Below are 24,651 nucleotides of genomic sequence, written 5' to 3'. Positions count from 1 at the left end.
GTTCTTGATTATCCGAGGAGTTGCTGAGGGTGCTGATGGTTCTTTAGTCTGGAGAAGAGGAGGCTGAGAGGAGACCTTATCACTCTCTTAAACTACCTCAAGGGAGGCTGCAGTGAATATGGAGACAGCCTCTTCTTCTTGGTGGAGCATGACAGGACAAGAGGAAATGAATGCAAGCTACACTAGGGAAGGTTTAGTCTGGATCTTAGGAAACATTTTTTCAATGCAAGGGTTGTCAAACATTGGGATATTTTGCCCAGGGCAGTGCTGGAGTCACCATCCCTGGAAGTATTTAAATGGGATGTGAACCTGATCCATAGGGACATGGTTTAGTGGTGAGCTTACAGTGCTGGTCACAGGTGATCTTGAAGGTCTTTTCCAACAAAAGACATTCTGTGATTCTTGTAAGTTCCATTCTAATATGTTTCCATTTATGACCACAAAAACAAGTAAGAAATTCTAGGTCTAGCTCTCCCTAGAATATGCACCTGATTTGTCTCCTCCCCCCATCCCCCAGATACAGACTGTCTTTAATTCTTGCTATGTCAGTAGTGCCTCAAGGTATTTAATAACAACCAGATATTAATTCTGCTTGAAACCAAGGAGCTTGAAGGTCAAAGGACAGTAAATTTTAGGTATTTATACTTTCAGCTTATACAGACTTTGGGTCTTCCATCTTCAGAAGAAATTATAAAACACGACATCAACAACACAGATGTCTTATGGTAATTAAGTCTGGCATAAATATTTCCTATAGTTTGCTATACAAAAGAACTAAAGGGTGGTGGTCAGCTGTTGGTAAATGTTTATGATACTGCATACCATGTAAAAACCTTAAACGTATCTCTTTCTCGTGTAGCCTTATATTTGCCTAAGATGTAAGTGAACAGCCTTTACTTCAATTGTTGTTATTATTATTTTTCTTGTCTGAAATGGATGTTAAGGAAAAAGGAACACATGAGATTATATCTTGGTTTGGGATGAGATTATATCCTGGTCTGCTTCACAGACAGATATTTCTATGCAGACTGTGCCCCACAGATTTCAGAAGGAATTTGGATTTATCTCAGAGATCAATAAGGGTAGTTTAGGTAATTTCTCTAGGGCAGTGCCTGCTTGGATCTGCACCTATGAGAAGCACCAAATATGCTTAAACAATATGAAATGGGGATATAGAATGTTTTTTCAGATAGTGAATGATCATAACGATTTTTTTTTTTTACAGATTTTTAGTAATTATTAGGTATTTAGGTTGAATATAGTTATCCTAATGTTTGGAAATACTGCCTTTTTATTTCCTGATGTATCCCAAGGGATCAAATCTTTTTTTCAGGCACAGCTTTTTATTCTCTGTTCCTCTTAACTCCAGTATCTACTTTTGGAAGTACATGGCAATCTATTCAACTCTTCTGTACTTTTTTATTTAAAGATGTTCTCTCTGTTTTGATAGAAAAAGACAAATGGATTTTTTTTCCATCTGGAAAATTCAAGAAATGCAATTTAATTTTTTTTCTTCATGGGCTGTCTTAACTCAATGATCTTGAATTGGACTACGCTCTGTGAGTCATCTCTAAAGCACTTAGTGTCACCAGTCATTTTCTGATATGTTAAGCATCCTTCACTTGAAGTACTCTGGTTTACCAAGTTTAATAATTTTCAAAGAGAAATCATCAGGATTTTTCTGCACACAGGAGAGGATAAACTGTATAAAATTAATTTATGAGTTCTCTATTGTGAGTCATCTATTTAATTTTAAAGAGAAAGTTCCAGGAGCTGAGAAAGATCACTATTGTGGGAATGATAGAACAGGGAATACATATTAAATATAGGTAAAATGTGCTATATATGATAATGACAAAAAGCTGATGACAAAAAGGTGTGGAAGGTCAACATAGTTCCTACAAGAAAAGGAAAAAAAAAACAGGAATAGAATTTCTGTAGTAATGTCTTCCCTTCCTGAGGATGTTGCACAGGTAAAGGTCCCTATCTAAATTCCAGCAAGGCTTCACTTCCCTTTGGAAGAGATAGAACACAGTCTTTTTTTTTTTTTTTCACCACATTCCACCATCTTGGAACTTTAGATTCAGCAATCACACATGAATTATTATCTTTAGTACAGAATAGACTTAAGCAAATAAAAATTTGAAAGAGCCTTAAGAAGGCTGTGGCTGTAAGAAGAAGACTTTTATTTTTGTGGGGGTTTCTAGAGGGCAGCTGCATCAGCCTTGGGGACTTGAAAGGCAGAAGAAGGTAGAAGGTAGAGTAGACAGAAGGTGGGATATAGGCCTCAGGTGACATGTACGTCACATCTCCCTCATAATTGCTACTGAATACTTGAGATGAGCTTTTTTGTTAAATGAGTGCTGGAAAAATAGAGCAGTAGAGGAAAAATTGTTGAGGATTTTCCTACAAACGTGTGGGAAATCTGATGCTGTCATGTTGAAGGGTAAGCATCTCGTGTTACTGTGTTCACAGGGTGATCCGTGTTGCATAAAGTGTCATAGACTGACAGCTTTTCCACCTTGGTTTGGTAACGGTTCTGGAAGGAGAATGTGCATTTATGGCTTCTTGATTATGTAGGACTAGAAGCTGTTGATTTGATGAATGGATAAATCACTGGGTTTTTAGTACAAGAAAGCCATTTCTTTTCATAGAGCTTCTACTTGAGACCCCAGGCATTTTCAAGCTACCTCTTGGCTTCCCAGAATATCCTCAGTTGGTCCAAGAGGGCAACAAGACAATGAGCTTGAATGAGTGCTGAAAGTTCTGGTGAAGAGCAATGAAGGTTAAAAGCCTTGGATCAGTTTAAATCCCATCCTCTCTTTCAGGTGCTTTGGTATACTCTTCTTGCTAGACATTATTGTGAATGATAGGTAGAGTTAGGCAGGTCTTCTGCAGAGGACAACAGAGTGGGTTTATTAGGATTTCATGGTGCAAGATGCATTGAGGGCAGGTCAAATTCAAGAAGAGCCTTTGCTGGGTGTATTATAAAACTGGTAAAATAAGTGTGTCCGAGTGTATCTCAAGCTGGTCACAAATCAGATATATGTGACTTAAATGTTCTTGTTGCCTTGCTGTATTGATTCAGTGGAGTGAGTGCTTCAGCCTTGGAACCCCCCCTGAACAGACTAGAGGGTAATTTAATACATTGGTGTAGACACAGCTGTATTTCCTAGTTTTTAAAATGTATCTTTATGTTTCTTTATGCTGCTATAAGCCAGCAGTCAGCTGTTGAAAGATTGTAAGAGTCTGCTGGAATTTGCAGCCCTCTGGTCTTCTTTCTGCAGTTGTATAATATCTCTGTAGGAGTGTGGTGGGGAAGAAATGTTTTCTGTGCCTCCTCCTGCAGTATCTAATAGCTTTTCAGCCTCCAACCTGTGCTGTTTGTATACAACAGGCCTCAAAAAACCCAATAGAATGCACTTTGCAGGCTTGTTCATAACACGGTGCACTCATTTTACAAGGAAATGCAGTGTGATGTAAAGAAACAAACAAACAACTTGCTTAGGATTAACTTTGTTGTAGTGAGCTGTTGGAATAGGAATTTCTCTTGCTTTGAATTAGATATTTCACCAGGGGATTTTTCTTGATTAATTAAGACAGCTACAATAGTTTCACATAAATTATTCAGCAGTTAAGAGGAAACTGCTACAAGATGCAGTCATCCTGACCTAACTATTATTCATGTAGATTTTAAAACACAGATACCATGGCAGGGTATAAACAGTGAGTTTTGGATGTTGTTTCCTGCTTAACCATCTGACTCCATTCTGTAAGCAGAATGCATTTAAAGTTCTTTGTTTTGTGGGTTTCTATTATTATTTTTTAAACAAACAAAACCATAACTGCTTCATTATAAAATCTATTTATTTAAATTAAGTAGATAGAAGTTTAAAAGTGGATGTATAATAAATTATGTACAGAATACTTTGGATATAAGATTAAACAAGTACTGAGAAATGTAATGCAATGAGAAGTCAGTTTATTAAAATTTCTGTCTAGTCCCCTCCCCTCAGTGCAGAGTAACTAAATCAGTTCCCTGGAATTTACTTTTGTTTTTTGAGGTGCAATATATCTTCTTTTCATCAGCTACACTCTGCTTGGAAATCTTGGACTTTTGATACCTATCTGAGATTTTCACATATCCAGAGAAACGGCCCCTTGGGTGGTTTCAAACAGTGGCACTCCTGTTGTAACTATGGTTCATCCATGCACAATAAATCCAGCCAATACAAGACATTCACAGATCTATAGTTCAGCACATATTATGGAAATGTGATCCAGGGAGATGACCTGGATCATCCAGTAACCTATAGAAGTATAAGAAGAAAATTGCTTCTGTAAAGTTTTGTCATTTATGTTACAAAGTGTTGGAGAAGTTTTGTTCTGGGTAACATGTTAATAACAGGGAATGAAACTGGTTTGAATGAAGACATCCATTTTCACTGGCTGTCATATGAATTCCCACACTTGGCATCTTGTTGAATATTCATAAGGAAGGTACTAGTTCCAACACGCCTCAACTTCCAGAACAAGAAATGACTTGGTGGGGGTAGTGGTATCCTCAGTAAAGCAATGGAAATATCTACCAGGAGGTCTAAGCCTGGTAGGTAGCTCAGTCTCCTATACATCTCGCAATATTAAAAATGTTAACAGCAAGGGTCTGTTTAAAGACAGTTACTTTCTCTTTGTGATACGTTTGAGCTCAGCTGCAAACTAAAAAAAATTGTTCTTACTTGTGTCTCATCTTAATCATCTTCTAATAATTAAATTTGAAAAAAACCCAGGAGTTTTCCACTTGGGATATGGCATTTTAAGTAGGTTTAGCTCCTGAGTTCCTAGTGAGTTGTACTGTACTTCTTTGGAGGGATATAGAAGACAAAAATCTGTGGATTACCTGATTAAACCGAAGATAAAAGTGACTACTTTTCTCTCTCATTAAGAGAGATGCTCTTCTCATTAAGAAGGCATTTTTCTTTAAAGGTTTTAATATTGCTGAGGAAAAATGTTGACTTTTTCCTGTGTCATATGCAGAAAGAGAATATGACTTAAAACTAAATATAGTAAGTAATGGCTGTTGTGTTAAATTTCAAAACCTCTGCAGATATTTGTTTACACTTAAAATTCAGCATCTGATCTTAACAGAAAAATTTTAGCTTTCCTAAACTGAATGTGTGTGAAAGAGAATTCAAGTGTTATTTGTAGAGAGAACTGTGGAAGGCCATCCACGTGCACACAATGTGTATTGTTAATAGAATGTATATTTTATGTCATGTCTTTCTATTTTGCTTTATATACCTTTGGTCTTATATATTCACGATACAAAAAAAAAGGCAGTACATCAGTTCAAAATTCATGAAGTTACAGATTAAAAAAGAGTATGGATGAGGACAGATTTCTATTTTGGGTTTCTTTTTAAAAAGCATAATATGTAATTATAATTAGTTGATTGGCAGTCCTTCAGCATGGTGATTTTAAAACGTTATACAATTCGTTCTACAATCCCTTTTCAGAGTTCCTTCAGACTACCCATTTTAAAGAGTGATAAAGTTTGAGATATGTTATACTTTAGGAACTTTGATAGAATCATACAATGACTTCAAGGATCATCTGGTCCAACTGTTCTAAAATTACTGTTTATAAGATATGCCCTTAAATTTGATGAGTCATGCAAAATAGCCTGACACATAATGTTGAGAAATATATCTTCAAGGGGTCTGGACATATTTATGCACACTATTTGCATGCAATTTTTACTTGTTGGACTGACAAATACATTTTCATTCTGAAAGCAAATGTCTGTGGTCAGTTGAACATTTCTGTCTGTGTAGAGAGCATATGGACTTCTACCCATTATACAGGAGAGAAGAGCTAAGAACTGATACGTGAAAACAGAAGAAAATTTTATTCAAAACCAAAGTTTATAAGATCTGCTTTAGGAAAAATGGCTATACAGTTTATAGCATGCTTCACATTGTGTTAGTTGTGCAAACATTATGTTTCATAAAACCCATTACCCACCTACATTTCCCATTCCGATAAAGAACACAATTTGGTGTCTAATAAAAGTTTCTCTTATTTATTTCTTGTATTCTGCTATTGATCTTCAGGGATTAAATTTGATATTAACTTGATTCCTTTTTGTATTTCAGGAGTTCTCAGATGTTGGTTTTTTTGTTTGTTTGGGTTTTTTTTTATATTTTAAATTCTATACAAAGCCAGAGCAAAAAAAACTCATGCCAGATTTTGTAATATTTCAAAACCCAGTTTGTCATCTATAGATGAAGCAACACAGATTGTTTCTTTGAGTTGTTTTTTATTGCCCTTGGATCTCAACCTCTATTTACTATTATTAGTTTCAAGTATATACTTCTGTTCTAGTGACATTTTATTAAGGACCTTCTGTGCCATTAGGTATATTAAACACAGTATTTGTCAGCTTAGTTGTAGAGAAAAGCACTTAGGTTCTTTTGCTTCAGGACCTTAAGCTTCGTGATCAGTCACCAAACTGCAAAGAAATACCTGTGTAAGAGCTACCATATTCAACTAATTCACTTTTCCATACAAAGTTTAAATTAAGACTGTGGATGCCAGTCCTTAGGCCAATAAATTATTTAATTTCTTCACCTCTAGCTCCCCCTCCTAGCCTTCCATTTGGGTACTTCTTACTGTTATCTGAAGATCTGTCTTTGTAATTGTTGAAGTATTTACATAGCACTGTTTGCTTACAGCAGTCTTTACGGCTCTGATCTATTTAACAGCTACCCAAAGAAAATAATACACTACACAGATTCCCTAAGATGACATTTCTGCTGTTAACTGGCTGTTTTGATCATGCTGAGATTTGCCTGGCTTGCTTTCAGAGAAATCAAAGCCTTTTCAGCATCATTCTGTCTCACTGACCTTTCATTTTAAGTTTTTTTCACTGTATGCAGGAAACTGCAACTGTAGTATCTCACAACCTGTTGAACAACAGCAAGTACCAATACCACCATGACAATGTGCATAAAGAAGATACTAGGAATGCAGAAGTCATAACTTTTTACTTAAGTGTGCAGATAATGAGTTTAATGAGAAAATTATAATCTAAATACAGGGTCTAGAAGGATCTCATCTAAAGAGAGGGTTTCTTGAATCCTTGACCAAGTAACTGGTAAAGATTTTTTTTTTTTTTTTTTAAACCTAGCAAGTTACTGGTTACCAACCAATTTCTTTTGTGCTGCATAAGTAAAGCTTCTGAAATTTTAGATATATAGGGATTTTATGATAATTGATATGGTAAACAAAAAAATATTTCTGCTAGAATAGGTGGAACATCACTGGTATAAAAAATAAAAAGAAGGAAGATGAGGTCAATAAAGCTGTGAAGATGCAGGCAGCTGAAGCACATTTCTTTTCAGTTTATGTCATTTTTGTTTCTTATTCATATTGAGAACTGAGTGAATGATCTTTTGAAGGAGAAGGGTTACATTCTGTTTTCCTTCACTGCTTCTCATCAAATTTTCACACAGGACAGGAATAGAAGAGCTGCTGGTTACAGAGAGTGTTTTGATTTTTATTCCTATTTTCTCATGCAGAATGGACACTTGTCAGAACATGTTTTTATTTGTATGCTAGGGAATTTGGAAGAGAAGAAAGATGAACTAAAGAAGATATTTATATGCAACCACTCTTGCAAGCTTTAGTGGGACACAAAGTAGTAGTTGTCTCTCTACATAAAGAATCTCAGTAAATAGGAAAGTAATGCAGTTGGGTAGTGCAGTAAAAATGGCACAAGATAGACTGTAGTAAAGTAATTTCTCCTCCAAACTAGATCTGACTTTCTTTCAGTGTAATTCCTTTCTTACCCTTCAATCTTACATTGAAACCTACCTATTTTTACTTGCTAATCAACAGCTAACTCATCTTTGTTCTGTAAATCAGCACAAGTCCAGTGTTTCGAAACTCAAACAAGTTCAAACTTGTGGGAAGGTGTTGGAAGCAAGAGAATGTGCAGGCATGGCCTTTGCTATACCCTGACCACATCCCCACCATTGCCCATCCCCCTGCACTTCTTGGGATGTGGGAATGGATGAAGGGAAGTTGGGAAAGGGTGAAGCCAAGCATGAGCAGATGTTATTTTAATTGGTCTTTGCTTCTTACCATCTGACTTTTTAAACTGGCAATTAATTTTGCCCAAGTTGAGTCTGTTTTGTCCATTGTGCTAACTGGTGAATTATCTCCTTGTTTTTACCTCACCCCAGGAGCCTTTGCATTTGTATTCTCCTCCATGTCCTGTGGAGAGGGGGAGGAGTGGCTGGGTGGGTACCTGACAGCTGGACAGGGTCAACCTACCACAAAACTATCATACATCTCTTTACCTCTTGTGGTTTTAATAAGAGTTTAAGTCTAATACTGCCGTGGTATTACTTGGAATAATACATTCAAACTTCTGCATAAACACATAAAGGAAGATTTAAATTTTTGGTATGTGTTTAATTGTTTAAACCTTACATTGACTAAAACAGTGACAATGATATCATCACTGGGAAAATATTTCTTTCTCTTGCGAGCTCTATTTTTGAGGATTTTATACCATAATGAGGTTAACAGTGAGATGTTTGCATTAGAAAACTATAAATCTCAAAGTGTTTGTTTTCTTAAAAATCCCTAAAATTGTAAAAATATCCACTGATTAACATTTCAGTAGCCCCACTTACAAAGCCCCTGTCTTTTCAGTTTTTGCTAGAAACAATGAGCAGCTGCCAGGTTGCATTTGCCCTGCAAATTATGAACATGTTTCAAAATGTAAGATTGAACATGTTTCAAAATGAAGGAAAAGCTGAATATTCATGTGGTCTCTTGGTTCTTTCTGGGTTGCTGGAGAATGTTAAAATACGGGCAAGGGACCTGGGGAAGAGTCTGGAGAAGGCGGCTTATGAGGAGTGTCTGAGGGAACTGGGCTTGCTTAGCCTGGAGAGAAGGAGGCTGAGAGAAGACCTTATCTCTCTCTACAACTACCTGAATGGAGATTGCAGTGAGGGAGGCACTGGTGTCTTTTCCCAAGTAACAAGTGATAGAACAAGATGAAATGGCCTTCTGACAGGGGAGGTTTAGATTTGATACTAGGAAAATTGTCCTCATCAAAAGGGTTTTCAGGCACTGGAATGGGCTGCCTAGGCAAGTGGTTGAGTCACTGTCCCACATGTACCCATGGAGGTATTTAAAAGATGTGTAGATGAGGTGCTTAGTTAGGGACATGGTTTAGTGGTGGACTTGGTAGTGTTAGGTTTGAGGCTAGACTTGATGATCTTAAAAATCTTTTCCATCCAAAATGGTTCTGTGATTCTTTTCAGACCACTAAAAGGAGTGACCTTCACATAGCTCCGTAATGGGAGACTTCTCTGAGGTGCTGAGAACTAAAAAACTTTTAGATATAGAGCTTTATCAGCCTCCATTATTTCTAATGACAGGTAACTGTCAAAGGTGGTATGTTTTTAAGCTAAGGAGTAATGTAACCAAGAGATCCAGTACTACTTTGAAAGACTGAATTACTGCACATTGAAGCAAAATGGGAAGACCTCTCATGGTGAGTAATTTTCTTTAAAAAGCAAAGAAATTCTAAAAAAGATGTACTGAAGGATCTCATTGGGGCTATATAGAATTCCAGCTATTAAAATATGGAATATTAATATTTTGGTTGAAGAGTTAGTTTAATGAATATTCAATCCTATTTTATTTTTTGTATAATAATTCTGAACTAAAAATAATATTTTAAAAATATCTTTTAGGGGTCAAGCTTTTTATTTTCTTCTCTCTCTGGTTGTTACCAGGTTACCTCTGGTTTCACATGAGAAGTATTTCAGTTGCTTGTTATTTGGGTTGATACTTGCTGTACTGAGTGGTTGTTTCTGGAAAAGCATTTTCAGAAAGGTTCAGGCAGGGAGTGGCTTAGGCAATTCAGTCAATGAGGCTTGAGAGCACCGATAATATTCTCATCTTGCTTTATATTGATTCTTCTTTGGTGCAAGCATTTTGCTTTCTGATGTTTTTTAACAGGAATCTGAAATTATCATAGGGCATTGCTTTTATCACTACTGTGAAAAATTACACAGTATTTAGCACAGAAGAGAAGTTTGGAAAAAAATATTAGATCGCAGCCCAAATCCACTCAGTGTGAACATCTTTGTTTTAGTAGCTGTTATCTCCCCAAATGCTTCCTTTTTTGGGACATCATTAAGTTTCTCTGAAATCATATGATTAATATATGCAGTTCTTTCATGAGTAAACATGTTCTGTCCTGATGCCAAAGGTGCCAATTCATAGGGAAGAGGTTGACTTTGCAATTGTTTCTAATGCTTATTTTCTGTAACTGTGCAACTCCAAAAAGAGCCTGGCCTTGTCTTCTATGTCTTATTAATGAGTTAGAGACAGCAATAACATCATTACCCACAATATTAAATTTAGTAATAAATTTGCAGTGCAGATACCAAGCCTACACTTTAAAGACAACATTTTTACTTTTAAAAACTCTTTGATAATTAGAAACACTTAAATAAAGGATTAAGCCTTTCTGTCTTAATATAAACCAGCAGAAGTTCTTCTGATAAATTTTAACTACAATTTAGAATTCATGTAGTCCTTGCAATGTATTCTCTTGCTATGTGTTTAGCTTTTAGGATATGAACTAGCTGCAAACAGCCTTCAGCAGCTCCTAGAAGTCTTAAAATAAATATGCTCTTCATGACTAGTGATAAAATGGAAACTTGGATTTGATTGTAAGGGACTGCCTTGTTAGTAATCCACTGTGTTGGCATAATGTGCATTTTTCCATATGGTGAGGCAGGACTCTTTCAGTCATTGTACACTCTCATTCAAATTCTGCGTGCTGCAGGAAATTAGCACTGTTCACACTTGTTTAGGCTTAATAAAAATCATTTTTGCTGAAGCACAAGGATAAGGTCACCATCTGCCACATGAAAATGCCAATTTCAAATGAGCAGCAGTCAAAAGAGAGTGTTTTTCATTTTTAGACAGTTTCAGAAGGGACTTAATGCGAGAAATCTTAATTGACTCTGACACCTATCAGAACACAGAATAATGTTAAGATACCAGACTTTCAGATCACCTGCTATAATTGCAGGTGTGTAGTTTTGACTTAAAGTGTCACAAGTGTTTCATGGAGTACATTTCTATTTTCCTATTTTCACCTTTGTTCACATTTGGGATAACTGACTATGTACAGTATGCATTTGGAAGCCTAAGCTTGAAGGCAATAGATTAAATTCATACTGAAGTTCAGTGATCCAGCACTCATATCAGCTTTGATTATTTTAAACTACCTGATCCATATGGTCATGTGCCAAAATATTTTGATAAAAAGGCCTTTTAAAGTCTCTATCATGAGCTTATAATTATAGCAAAATATAAATAATATAAAATATATAAAATATAATTATAAATATATAAATATAATATATTTAAAAATAAATATAATATAATATTTATAATGTATATTATAAATATATAAAATATAATTATAGCAAAAATAAGTGTGTGTATATCTCTATATGTTTACACATCATGACATCTTTTTCACAAAACAGATTACAAAATAACCTTTGTAATTAATGGGAAGGGTAGAACTTTTACGCTTAATGCAGCTTAGAAAGCCAACAGTAGCCTGAGCTACATCAAAGAATGAGTGACCAGCGGGTTGGGAGAGGTGACTCTCCCCATCTATCCCACCCTCATGAGATCCCACCTGGAATACTGTGTCCAGTTCTGTAGTCCCCAAAATAGGGAGGATATGGAGATGTTGGAGCAAGCTGAGAGGAGGGCCACAGAGTGGATCAGAGGGCTGGACCCTCTCCTATGAACACAGGCTGAGGGAGCTGGGGTTGTTCAGCCTGGAGTATGCTCCAGTGAGATGGTCTAGTGGGTGGTGTCCCTGCCCATAGTAAGGGGAACAAGATGATCTTTAAGGTCCCTTTCAACCCAAACCTTCATAGGATTCTGTGATTATTAATTCAGAGTGCATGTGCTAAATAAAACATATAATTAATGACTGTAGAAGGAATGATTGAATATGGTTTTTCCTGACCAGAGTGTTCATGCTCTAATAAAGGAGATTAAAAAATGCAACTGCATCTGAGGAGTTGAAGAGCCCTCTTGCTCACTTTACTTTGGAAACATCTGCTTTTCAAAATTATACTCAAAGTTCTGTAGTCTTTTGGAATGGGTAAACAGAATCTAAATTTAATTAGATTTCTAAATCTCCTTACTCTACAACCTTTCTTGTAATGATAAGGTTGTTTGAACAGAAGGTATCACATAACTTTATTCAATTATTTCTGCAGTTATTTGTTAAATCTTGAGGGTTTTTTTAAAAATCATAGTTATCCTGTTCTGTTTGGGAAAATCAAGGATTCCAGCAATTAAAAATAACAGAAAGCCTAATTGACTGGCTTCTTCTTTCTTAAAAGAGAAGAATTACAAAGCTACAGGCTGAGGATTGTCAGGCTGATGATTAAAACCTAGGTATAGCACAAGGGATATAAGTTACTTAAAACAGTGTCAGAAACATATCGTGGACAGAAGAAAGTTGTGACAGATTGTTTCCTCCCCACTTGTTACAAAATTCTAGATTTGAGTTAAGTGATATTATGTATCCTAAGATGAATTAAAAATACCGGATGGTTTTCTGTTTGGCCAATGAGAACTGGCATCACTTCTTAAATTGCTTTACTCAGTCACTCGTGTTTTTGGATCTATTCAGAACACCAATGCTGACCTCTAACCATTAAAAAAAAAATTATACAGATAGGTTTATGAGCTGAATATTTGCTTTGCTCTGACAGCAGTTTTTGGATTGAGTGATTGTAAGCATAAGTTGCCCTTTATCTCAAATGCGAGTAGCTCATTTATTTATTGATGGACTTAATGTTGCAGCTACTGCAAAGCCAAATTAATTTGCTTCAACAAAATATTCCAGATGACCTCAGGGTTTACTTAGAGGTTCTATTCTTTTGAAATAAAAGAGTTTGATGCTTTAGTCCCTATTCTTATAAGTGCAAACAAATTAACAAAAATGTAGCTGCTTTATACCTGCCTAGGTTAAAACAGTCTCCAATCAAGTGTGCTTCAGCCATTCTTTTCAGTCTGCTCATTATTAACTAAGCAGCCTCTTTTGTTAGCAGTGGTCTTTACTCTTAGATACTGTTTTTGCTTCCTCCTTCCTCATTCTTTTCTGAGAAGCTTTATTATTCCTGAGGTTCTGTTTTCATATTATTCACTTCCTCCTTAAATTATAGAGGGAACATAAATTCCAGCTGAGACAATAAAGGGGAAAGCAGGCATTCATTTTCCTCTGTCACATTTTTAAAGGCATTTCCAGATTTCTTCGTTTTTATGAGAGGACTTTTAAATTTGTGGCATTACTTAGGTAAGAAAAAGGAGAATGGGTGCACACTATTCTTGTATTAGCTCTGGCTCTGCATGCTCTATCTAGTGTATACTTGGGTCAGCTATGAAATTAATCATGTACCTATAGTCTGTTCCTGTGGTAATATCATGTACTTGGTGATAGGTTGTGTGAAAAAAAGTATAAATGGGATTTTTAGATAGCCCATACTTTGGCGTCTTTTGTACCAGTATGGTATAAAAAGCACCACAAAATGTACATAAACTGAACTGTCCTGAGGGACACAACTTGCACAGGGGTACTCCTGGCCCTTGATCTTAAGACAATAAGGAAAGATATGCCATGAAACTATCACAGCATGTTACTTCTTAATGAGTAATATCCAATTAAAAGTAATGATACTACAGTATATCAACGTAATAAAATAGTGAAAAGATGACTTGCTCTAGGCAATTAAAAAATTAAGGGCACTAATACACATTTGTACTGTTGTAATTTCTCTCATTTCCCATTTAGAACAATTTCTGTGACACATCAGAAGCTATTAGACTGACATTTCAGTCGTCGATGGAAACTGCATTCAGTGTTCTGCAGTGGCAGGAGCAGCTAATGGGGGTTACATTTTTACAAGTGTCTAAGTGTCAGTCTAGCAAAATTTGTCAGCAGAATGGGCTAGCAGTGAAGCCCAGCATCATGTTCTAAGAAATCATGGCAAATCAAACTTTCTACCTGGCTTGTCTGTATGCTATCCCCAGCAATAACCATTGGCCTGGGGGCACGCAGTGCTGCTGCTCACAGGAGCAGCCCAGCACCCTCCTGCAATGCAATGAAATCCTTCCCCAGTTTCACATGATTCCAGTAGCAGGCTGCAGATTCAATTTAGTCTCTGCCCCTATTCACATTTCTTCCAACTGTGCCAAGGGTGGCCACTGCCATGGCTGAATGACAGTGTTATCTGAGAGGAGATGAACTACTATATTGTTTCATTTTGTTCAGCTGCGGCTGAAGTCATCCTAGCCTAGTTCAAGTCCAGCAACACTTCAAAATAGCAACTTCTTCTCTCCTTAATAAATAAATAAATATTACAGTTTGAACCGGTTTCTTTTGGGGGAACAAATGAGTTTGCTTTGGCTGTTTGTGCGTTGAAGGAGCTACAATGTATTTTTTTGCACAAGAGCATGGGTAAACCTGTGAAAGGTAAGCCCATTTCTGATCCCTTGTGCATATGCACTGAAATAAACTAGAACAGAGCTTCATCCTAAAAAAAAAGATATTAACATTTGCATAGCACTTTTTGTGCTTCTGCTATAAAAGAGATGTATCTAAAAATGGAAAGGTTCTATATGTAGTGCCTTTCACTTCTATAACAAATATATTCACCTTATAAATAAATATGTTAACTGCTAATCTTACCTATCAAATATAAGGTCTGAGAAGCTGTGTTTTTCCCTTGTGCTGTCATCAGTGAAGAGTTGTGAATTTCAAATTAAGCTTTCAGATGTATCCTCAGTGGCCTCAGTAGCGCTTACAGTTCTACTGCCTGAAATACATTTATTTAAGTGTAGTTGCTGAGTAGCATCTTGAATTTCTTCGTTTTTAGAGCTCTGTGGAGACTAGCAGAGGTTCAGTGTTTTTTTTTCCTCTGTTGTTTTTACCAGTTAAATAAGCAGAGATTTTTGAGAAACAAGGATTGATTTTAAAAATAAGAAAAAATCAATTTTATACATTTAATTTTTTGAAATATAACTGTCCTCTAACTTGCAAAAGAGGTAACATTATTCCACTTCTTCCAATAAAAACAAAAACTGTGTCTCTTTTTCAATTTCTGAAATTTCTCAATTTTTGTCTCAGCAAAGAATGAGACACATGAAGAGGACAGTAATCTATTACAGAGAAAATGTATCCATGTGAAGGATGAAATAAAAATATGCAGTTAGGATGACCATTCTTATGTGTTTCCTGTTACTCTTCATCTTCTGCTTGCAGTTTTCTGGCCATACAGTTCATTAAAACTATTTTTAAAATGTCCTTTCTTCACAGTGATTTTCCTTTCAAAGTCCATTTAAAACAGGAATTCCCTGTTTTCTCTGCTGAGACCCTCTTTACAGGTATTAAAATATTAATTTAATTAAAAAATTAATTAATATGAATAAAAATATTATTTTTTCATATGAATCACAGAATATTAGGGGTTGGAAGGAACCTCTGGAGATCATCTAGTCCAAGCCTACAGCCAGAGCAGGTTCACCTAGAGTAGGAAGCACAGGGTGGCATCCAGGCAGGTTTTGAATGTCTCCAGAACCTTTCTGGGAAACCTGTTCCAAAGCTCTGTCACCCTTACAGTGAAGAAGTTTTTCCTTATGTTTAGGTTGAACCTCCTTTGTTCCAGTTTGTGACCATTGCCCCTTGTCCTGTGACTGGACACCACTGAAAACTCTCATCCCATTTTCTGACACATGTCCTTTAGATATTTATGAGAACTGATGAGATTTCCCTTCAGTCTTTTGCTGGCTGAACAGATCCTGTTGCTTCAGCTTTTCCTCATGTGGTAGATGCTCCTGTCCCCTCATCATCTTAGTGGCTCTGCACTGGACTTGTTCCTGTAGTTTCTTGGCCTTCATTGACTGTGGAGCCCAGAACTGGACACAGTTATTCCATATATTGGGTCTCACAAGGGCAGACTAAGACTATTAAGAGATGTCCTGCTACTAAGAGACAGTCTTTTCTGAAGCAAACACCTGTCCTGTGGGTCCTCTGTCCTGGTACTTATTTTATTTTCAGCTCTTGGAACAAAATGAGAATCCTGCATCCTCCAACCAAAAGGCAAAAATATGTCTTCCGTGAGACTCATTGTAAATCAAGGTAGGCTTTTATTTGCAAGGAAAATATTCAATGATCTATTGCTTTAATGTTAGTACATCAATTTATGGATCTGGTATTTGCCATGCCTGTGTGAGCCATGTTTATGAATGTTTGACAGGGATCTAGAAAGCAGTAATAGTTAAAAAAATCAAGCCTGAACTTCTCATGGGCAATATTTTTACTATCAGAGATCTGCTTGCCTAGCCACTAGGCTTAAGTGGAACATATATCTAGTTTTTGTTTCTTATAACTTTGAACTTCTTAACATTCTCTCTTGATGGGAAGATGTACTGCTCTCTGCTTGTCTTTAAAATCCAAATATTTACCTGTTCCTGTCAAAATCATGACTGCACATATGCAGTTGCAGTATTTTTCTCTCTACAATTTTGTGTAAAGTAACACAGTAGAAAATGTTAGTATAAATTCAATGTTATATTCTAAGGAAATACTATGAACTTCTGAAGACAGTTTGTAGTCTGATAATTCCTCTAAATGGGTCTGAATCATAGTAATGATCACCTCTTCTACACCACTGTGCCTGGAAGTAAAACAGAGTTCAAACTTTGATGTTAAAAATTAAGCATGGGTTATATATTCAGTGCTAAAGAGATGATGATAAAAAATCATAAATGTAAAGATATTACTCTGAAAGATTTTTTGTATTTAAAAAAAAAATGATCTAAGATTTAGAAAGATGCATATTTGTTCTGAAACCAATTAAAACTGAGGGTTGAAAATGAACCTGCTTCAGGGTTGACCTTATTCATTGTGACCTTAATTTTTGACCTTGATGTGAAGCAGTTAAAAGATAGGAATATTAATATTAATAAATATTTCATGGTTAAGTGAAATTTGAAAGATATATATTTACAAGGAGTTGAAATTCACAAAACATAGGGTTAGGACACAGCATATAATCCAATATTAAATAAGTTTGTTCCCTCAAAGGGAACCTGATTTCACATAGGTCTAGGCATTTACCTTTAGAAATGGATTATGACTATACTTTCTAATCCTTCTTCTCTGACAGCTAAGTGAAGATTTTAAGTGGTCATATTTATGCTCAGTTCTCTTTATGTTGCTTTTGTTCTGCAAAGGGACCTTAAAACACATAAAACTGCACTTTTCTCCACTTTAATATTTTGTCCATATTTCCAGAGTGGTTGAAGAAGGCTTTATTGAAGAAAAAAAAAATAAAAGTCCTGAATATAACAATGTGTCCAGTGAAGCCCAACTGCAGCTGTAGTTCACAAAAAAATTACATCTTTGATCTAAAAATGAATCTCTTTCAATTATTTGTGATAGGCAGTGGAGATCCATCTCCTGTTGTCTTGTTAGTTTCACATCAGGGAAATCATCAGCACTGGCTTTTAGCTTCTGTTTTACTCAGGCAGTTTTATGTCTTTGCTTGCTGTTGGCTTCCTCTCCTTTCTTTCAGATTTACTGCAGGAAATGAAGAGGAATAGCCACAATCCAGTATACATTTAATTCTAAAATATGCTATGACAGATAAATTATTCAATGTTCTTTTTCACAGTAAGAACTCTATAGGTTGTTTGTATTTTAATCAAATGTAACCCATAGTCAGGATCAGTATCTAAAGCCTGAGAATGGTGTTCAGGGTTTCTAATAATTTAATACATGGTAGTCAATTAATTTTCATTTCAGAATATAGCTCTGTAGGGGTACTTCTAAGGAAGAAGGTTAAAAACTTGTTTCAAAATACCAATATATGCCATCCTAATGATTTTAGGATTGCACAGAAGACTAACTATGCCAGAATTTATTAATTTGGTTTTATATCTGTTATAGTCTGTGATATGGTAACTAAAAATTTTGGTTTTTTTTTTAACTTTTGTTAGCTTATACAGAAGAATACTGATTTCACAATATTAATGTATCCATCTGATAGATGTGACAAAGAAAGAGCAAAGGAACTGAGTGTTTTAATTGTTCTGGAGGATTGTGATGTTGACTCTTGGTCAACAAAGCCAAAATTAACTTCCCTGAGATTTTACCACAGAAGAAGGGCCAGGATTCCAGGAAAAGAGAAATCTTCTGAATTTTTATAACAATTTCTATGGTTTGCATCTGCCTAAAATGAAAGTAAAGACCACACTTTGGGAAAAAATGCTATGAAGTAGGATTACTTTAATTCTCAAAGGATAACAGATATATTCAAGTTATTTCCTTCTGCAATAAATCTAGAAACTGATATCAGAAGATAAGTAATTTTTAAATTAATATTTGATGGAGGAAATTTTTATTTCTGTGAAACAAACAACAAAAAAGTTTTTGCGTATATCCATGGAGTGAACTCAGAACAATATAATTTCTGAGCAAGTCTGTGACAGCTTTTCTAAATTAGGAAAGGCATTCTTTCCTGTAGCCTTCCAGCAGCTGTGAATCAGCTGTGTCAAGAAACTTGGAATTCAAAGTAACTTCACCTTTCCCATACTATCCTGATTGCTGATACCCCTAATGACCTTTACATAGGTCATTAGCATAGTAATTGGCACAGAATCATTAAAGTCAGGTAAAGCTAGTTCATCTGCTAAGATATAAGGCAGCCATGATTATATAACTTAGCCTGTGGAGGCTTTTTTTTTTCCTCCTTTTAATATATAAGGCAAAAGGATGTGCATTCTCTGTTACTTTGTCAATTTTATTTTCCCCTGTGATTTCTTTAACAGCACAGCTCTGTCTCTCAGTGGAACTTGACAAAGGTTTTGCAAGAATAGAAGGTGAGCATGTTTTTTTCTGAAGATCATAGGTAGGCTTTGCTCAAGTTTCAGACTGCAATCTTTAGATGAAAGTGGGAGCCTATGATAATTGGGGCAAAGCAGTTTGCTGAGTAGAGAACTGAACAGACAGTCAAAAGAAAAAATAGAATATTACAAATCTACCTCTTTCATTTTAGAAAGAGTGAAATAGGTTGCTTTGAGTCTCCATCAGTAGACTGTGTTTGCTGATTTTGCCATCAGTGGAGGATTTTGAAACAAAAGCAATTTTAAAACAGCAGTGTCAATTTTGAAGGCCAGGCACATAAAAAAAGACTATGACCTTAGTTTAGCTAAGGAAAGACATAGTAGATACTCTCCAGGTATTAAAACTTGGTTGTTTTTTAAATTTTTATTTTTTAGTTGGTTTTCTTCTAGTTAGCCAAAAATGCTCCCTGAAGAATCAAACAAGTTCCAGAAAAATACATTGGAAGCAATGGGAGCCAAGATGGGTTAGACATACACGGAGGAGCAGAACTTGTCTTTAGCAGCAACTAATTATTAACTCAGCCCACATGATGCATTTTGTGCTCTCTGTCCCTCAAACAATTCATAGCATGTTTAGGTGCCAAAGGATTCAGATTGCAGACCAGTGGCCAAGCAAATGTAGTGGTGTCCAAGTACCTAGAGAAGTGCATTGATAAGAGAAAACTTAGTTGGGGTCTCCTTTTCTCTATTTTCTTTCTGAATGTTTTTTGTGAGTCTCTGTCTTTTAAGATGTTCAGCTTAATGTATATTCTCTCACCATACATAATAGTAGCAGTCTATCATATAATTTAGATTATAGTCTGCACTACATTGCCAGTATTCTGAGAAGAACTCTTCAAGTTGTAATTTCTTAAGAAAAAGATCCTACCACAGGTCCAAACATTTCCATGGGACTGTGTTGCTCAGCTCAGTGATCTCAATGTGTTCACTGTCTTACTCTTCAATGTTATGTTTTTTTTACTTTGTTGGATTACTGTAAAATTACTGTTGGATTACTGTTCTTACTGTAAAAATACCTTATACAACATAAACAGTGCCTAATATTTAGAGCAGTACATGCATGCTTACCATTCACCAGGTTTATATTGGTGCACAGACAAAGATTCAAAACAAAAATTGTGGCTCCAAAAATCACAATGTCATTACAGCAAAGAATAGCCAATATGTAATCTGTTTGGAGGACAGCTTGATCTAACAACTAGGGTTACCTAGAATAACACAAAAAAACAGTTTTGAAATAATGAATGGTATAGTGGGACATAGCATGTTGGGAGCTATAGTGTAAATACTGAAATCTGAAACTTTTCAGAATTATCTAAGAAAAAAATTCGTTCATACTTGGAAAAATAGTTTCTATATTTTCTACTGAGCACAGTAAAATCCTTTGCTATGAAAACATCTCACAAGCTCTGTGATTCTATAATTGAGTGACTGTAGGCTGCAGCCTACTAACTCGTTGGAAGCTCTACAATGAGGGGACATTTCAAATATTTTGTGGTTATAAAGAGAGAGAAGCAGTTTCCTGTGGAGTGTACTGACATGTTGCCTGACAATTCAGGGGAAAGTGGTAACTGCACTTCAGCTTAACAGAGCTTTTATATCTTACATGTTTTAATAAAAAATATAACATATCGAGTCTGATGTTAGAATCTGGTTCATAGGACATGAATATCTCATGTTTTTTGTTTTGATAGTTAGACCTACAGACAGAATTAAGGCCTTTGCAGCATTCCACTGGACAGTAATGACATTAGAAGCTATTTCCTCTTCATAGTATTTTGGAAAATGAAGCCTAGGCTAGGAACCAAAGCAAAGATGAAATGATGCAATTTAAACAGGTCAGTGGCAGAGCTGGAAATGGAACCTGGCATATCTGCCATCTAGTTTTTTGCTCTGCTAATTGGCCAAAATTTTTGTTGGAAGAGCTTTGAGGAAAATAAATGTATTTTTAAAATGCTATTCATTGCAGATTTTCTGCCTTGGAAAAGTAGTTTGGCTAAAATTATTTCTGATTAAATGAGAGTTAAAAATAAAAATATGAGCACTGCTGGATAAAAATGCCAAGTATACATAAAAATAGATATTATGAAAATGTCGTATTTTTTCTAATTAATTTTCAACTTATATGTTTCCTTTAACTTATTTCTCATTATCAGAAACTCTTTATTCTGTAGTAGTTATATGAAGCTAAGAGCAGTATGAAAACTTTAAGGTAATATGAATCAGGCAGAATTTCCCTATGGAAATTATTGCCTCAGAGACTCTCTGTGTCTAATGAACACCCATATTTTAACAGAAAAGTCTTAAATTTTGTTACTTGCTCATGGAGTATCCTTACCGGTCTTTAATTCCACACCTCGTTAATTTGATTTTAAATTAGCGTGATGGGAGTAAATTTATGCATTTGTTGGGTAATCAAAATAACTTAAAAAGTTAAACTAAAACTTCCACTGACTTCATGTAGAATTTGCTTTGTTTCTGAACGCTGGGCACCTATGGATAAGTTTATTCAGGATGAATTTAGATAACCAGTAAAGGATTTTGCATACTTGAAACACATCCATCTTTTTGTGATGCTTGTAACTAAATTTTCTGAAGAATATTTTTTGTATTAGTAAACTATTCTTTTATTGGTATGTGCATGTATTGCAAAGATAGTGACAATCCAAAAAAATACTCTTTAAGAAAAGAAATCTCTTAGTTTACAACTGTAATAGAGTGAATTGGTGATGAAGGACAACCAATCAAGGAGTTTGGAAGGCTTGCTGTATACAATAAAATACTGATATTTCTAGCTTATATTTGCCAAGCAAATTTTTTATTCTGATTGCCATGTTTTAAGATTTCTGTAGAAATGAATCTTTTTGAATTAGTTGCATAAGTGGGCTTGAATCCCAAATCTTCAAGATGTTCTATCAGAGCAAACCTCTGAGCCCATGCGGTGTCCTTTAATTTAAGCAAATAATGTGATTTTTTTTTTTTTTTCCTTGCTTTTTATAAAGTAGAACCTGCAAAAGGTATAAAGGTCTTTTTTCATCTTTAAGGGCTGTTGTTTGTAATGTGGAAATTTACATCCTGTTAGGCTATGTAATAAAAAATCTGATCTCTGCACACACACAGAGGGGCAGAGAAGCACAAGAACAGAGGGGGAACCTGAGAAACACTCTGCTCCAGCTACTTCTGGGCTGCCCCAGGGCTGTGATCAGCTCACAAAAAGTTCACACTCACCAAAGCACAGGGATGCACAGAGGCACAATAGCAGGTGGGGGCACCACAGTACCCCAGTCAGGGGAACAAGCCCCCTTCCTCTGCATCCCAGGAAGGCATCATCCCTATGGACTGGGTGATACTCAGCACTATGAGTCAGTGGAAGGAATTCTTTGGGTCACCTTACAGACTGAGGAGGTTGGTGCCTAAGGATATGGGACTTGCTGTAGGATAGAGCAAAAGAGAATTTTGGAATGGTGCAGAACTTTAGGGATGCTTTGGGGAGGAATCAAAGGTGGGGGAGAAGGGGGAATCAAGGTGATCTGGTGAGGAAGGTGCATGGGGAAATTCAAAGGGATAAAGAGCCTGTTGATGTTTAAACCAAGGCTGGTCAGTACTTTTTGGGTGTGCTGCCTGCCTGATGAGCACAGTTTGTCCTGTCTTCTAGAACTTCATTTTGAACTGGCTTCTTGGGAGAGAGGATCTCTTGTGTGTATGTTTGTGCAGGTGTGTGTGTGATAGCAAAGATCAAGCTGGTGTGGTATGTGAAGTGAAGTGACTGGAATCAAGAGGATGTGTGTACATCTCTATGAAGCTGAGAGAATAGGGGTGCTGGAGGGACCAGGGATTCAAGGCCAACTGCTGCAGAGACTGAGATGCCTGTGTGTGTGTGTTCCTGTGCAGGAGACTGCTGGGGACCAACTGCTGGATGGGTTGTATAGCTAACCTCAGTTACTATAGAGCTGCACAGTGTGTGTGTTTGTGTGTTTGTGTGTTTGTGTGTTTGTGTGTTTGTGTGTTTGTGTGTTTGTGTGTTTGTGTGTGTGTGTGAATAAGGATGTTGTACCAGCAGCCAGAATGGGACTGCAGCCTCAGGGTCCAGGTGGCAGAAACTGGAGAGACTGAGAGCTAGGGGGGCCACCTGCCACGTGGGCTGAGTGTCTGACCCCAGCTGCTGCAAGGATCCACACATATACATGTGTTTTTCCCACTAACAGACCTCCATTCTGATATCCTGAGTGGGCAGCAGAAAGAGGCTGTTGGTACTGCTTGTGTTTGTGTGAGTGCTGGGGGTTTCTGTGCTGTTCTGTGTGGCCAGCTGTCTATGTGCCTTGCATCCCCTGTGTCTGTGGGTTTACTGAACACACATGCTCAGCCCCACAGCTACTTGGATGGGGGGTGGGGATAGAGCTGCAGCAGCCTTGTCTGTACTGTGTTACCAGATTCCATAACTTCTAACATTTTGTAAAACAGCTCAGCTTTGAATTTTGTGGAAGCATGGAACTAGTAGGCTTACTGTTATGTCATAGCATCTAGTTCGTATTTTTTATTTAAAAAGACATAAAAATCTAATTTTGATGTTGGCTATTACATAGTCTATTGCACTATGGAATTAGAAAACTGTTAGATTTGTTAGGATTGAAACTGTTAGATTTGAAAGGATTTACTGTGAAAACATCTACCATCAGAAGACTACCATCAGAGGAGTGTGTGTGGTATTTGTGTTTGTTCAGGGTTCTTTGCTGGTGGTTTTTTAGTGTGTGCATGGTTGGATGTGGTGATCTCAGAGGTTCTTTCCAATCATGATTATTCTGTGATCAAGAAATTATTTGTTTCATATGACAACTGATGAATGATGCATTTAGAGTAGCTTAATCCAGGAAGGAGGAAATACCCCAAACTTTTTGGTTCTTGTTCAAATACTTTAGGAAGTAGTTGTCAGGCTACCCTGTTTCTGTGGTTCTTCTGGATGTGACTGGAAAACCATTTTATGACACCAAGATTAGAAGAGAATTATGTACTATGTAGTTGGTATCTGAGTTGAGCATTACTCTTGTGTGCAGTAGTGAATTATTTAGCATACAGTGTGCACTTGACAGACTTTGTTCACTCTTCCATTTCTCTGTCCAGGCAGTACTGATCCCATTTCTGTTTGCAAGTCTTCGTAGCTTTTGAGTAGATTCAGCAAATAAAGGAAGAACAAGATCCCTGGAAAGGTCTGTGCTGCAATGAATCTGATGCACTGATTCTTTGTGCACTTTATGAAGTGTATAAAACATTTTCTGAAATATTGAAAATATGGTAAGCTAATACACAGCTAAATTTATACAGATAAAAAAAATATGGTTTCCTGACTGAGAAACAAAGGCAGTAAGTGTGTTTTGTGTTGCTAGGGCTATGAGGCCAAGCGCTAAGTCTCAGCTTCTCCTCACTGCCACTACAGTTCCACTGGGACTTAAGGTTCAGGGAGAGCTGCAGTTCCTCCCCCCAACCGCCTCCAACCCTTGCAGCAACTGCTGTTAAAAGTAGCTGTCAGGAATTGCTGCAGACAATTGCTACAATGCACCATATGCTCTGAATGCAAATTTTTTTTTTTTACAGACTTTTATTAGTCAGTGGCATGGTCTGAAG

At 36.4% G+C, this 24,651-nt stretch overlaps 1 protein-coding gene across 5 annotated transcripts in view; it reads left to right on the top strand.

Moving 5' to 3' along the window:
• Positions 1 to 24,651, top strand: part of GRIK2 (glutamate ionotropic receptor kainate type subunit 2) — a 365,605-nt gene that overhangs the window by 48,499 nt on the left and 292,455 nt on the right. Inside the window, exon 1 of one of the 5 annotated variants that reach the window (XM_071741264.1) lies at positions 18,970 to 19,008. The exons of the other annotated variants lie outside the window; for them this stretch is intronic. The gene's annotated coding sequence lies outside the window, so the exon portion shown is untranslated. Of the gene's footprint in view, positions 1 to 18,969; positions 19,009 to 24,651 lie in introns of those variants that run through there. 5 annotated transcript variants of the gene reach the window in all.

Source organism: Heliangelus exortis, chromosome 3 (assembly GCF_036169615.1).
Source record: "Heliangelus exortis chromosome 3, bHelExo1.hap1, whole genome shotgun sequence".
NCBI lineage: Eukaryota > Metazoa > Chordata > Aves > Apodiformes > Trochilidae > Heliangelus > Heliangelus exortis.
This window is presented reverse-complemented; position numbering and strand designations above follow the sequence as displayed.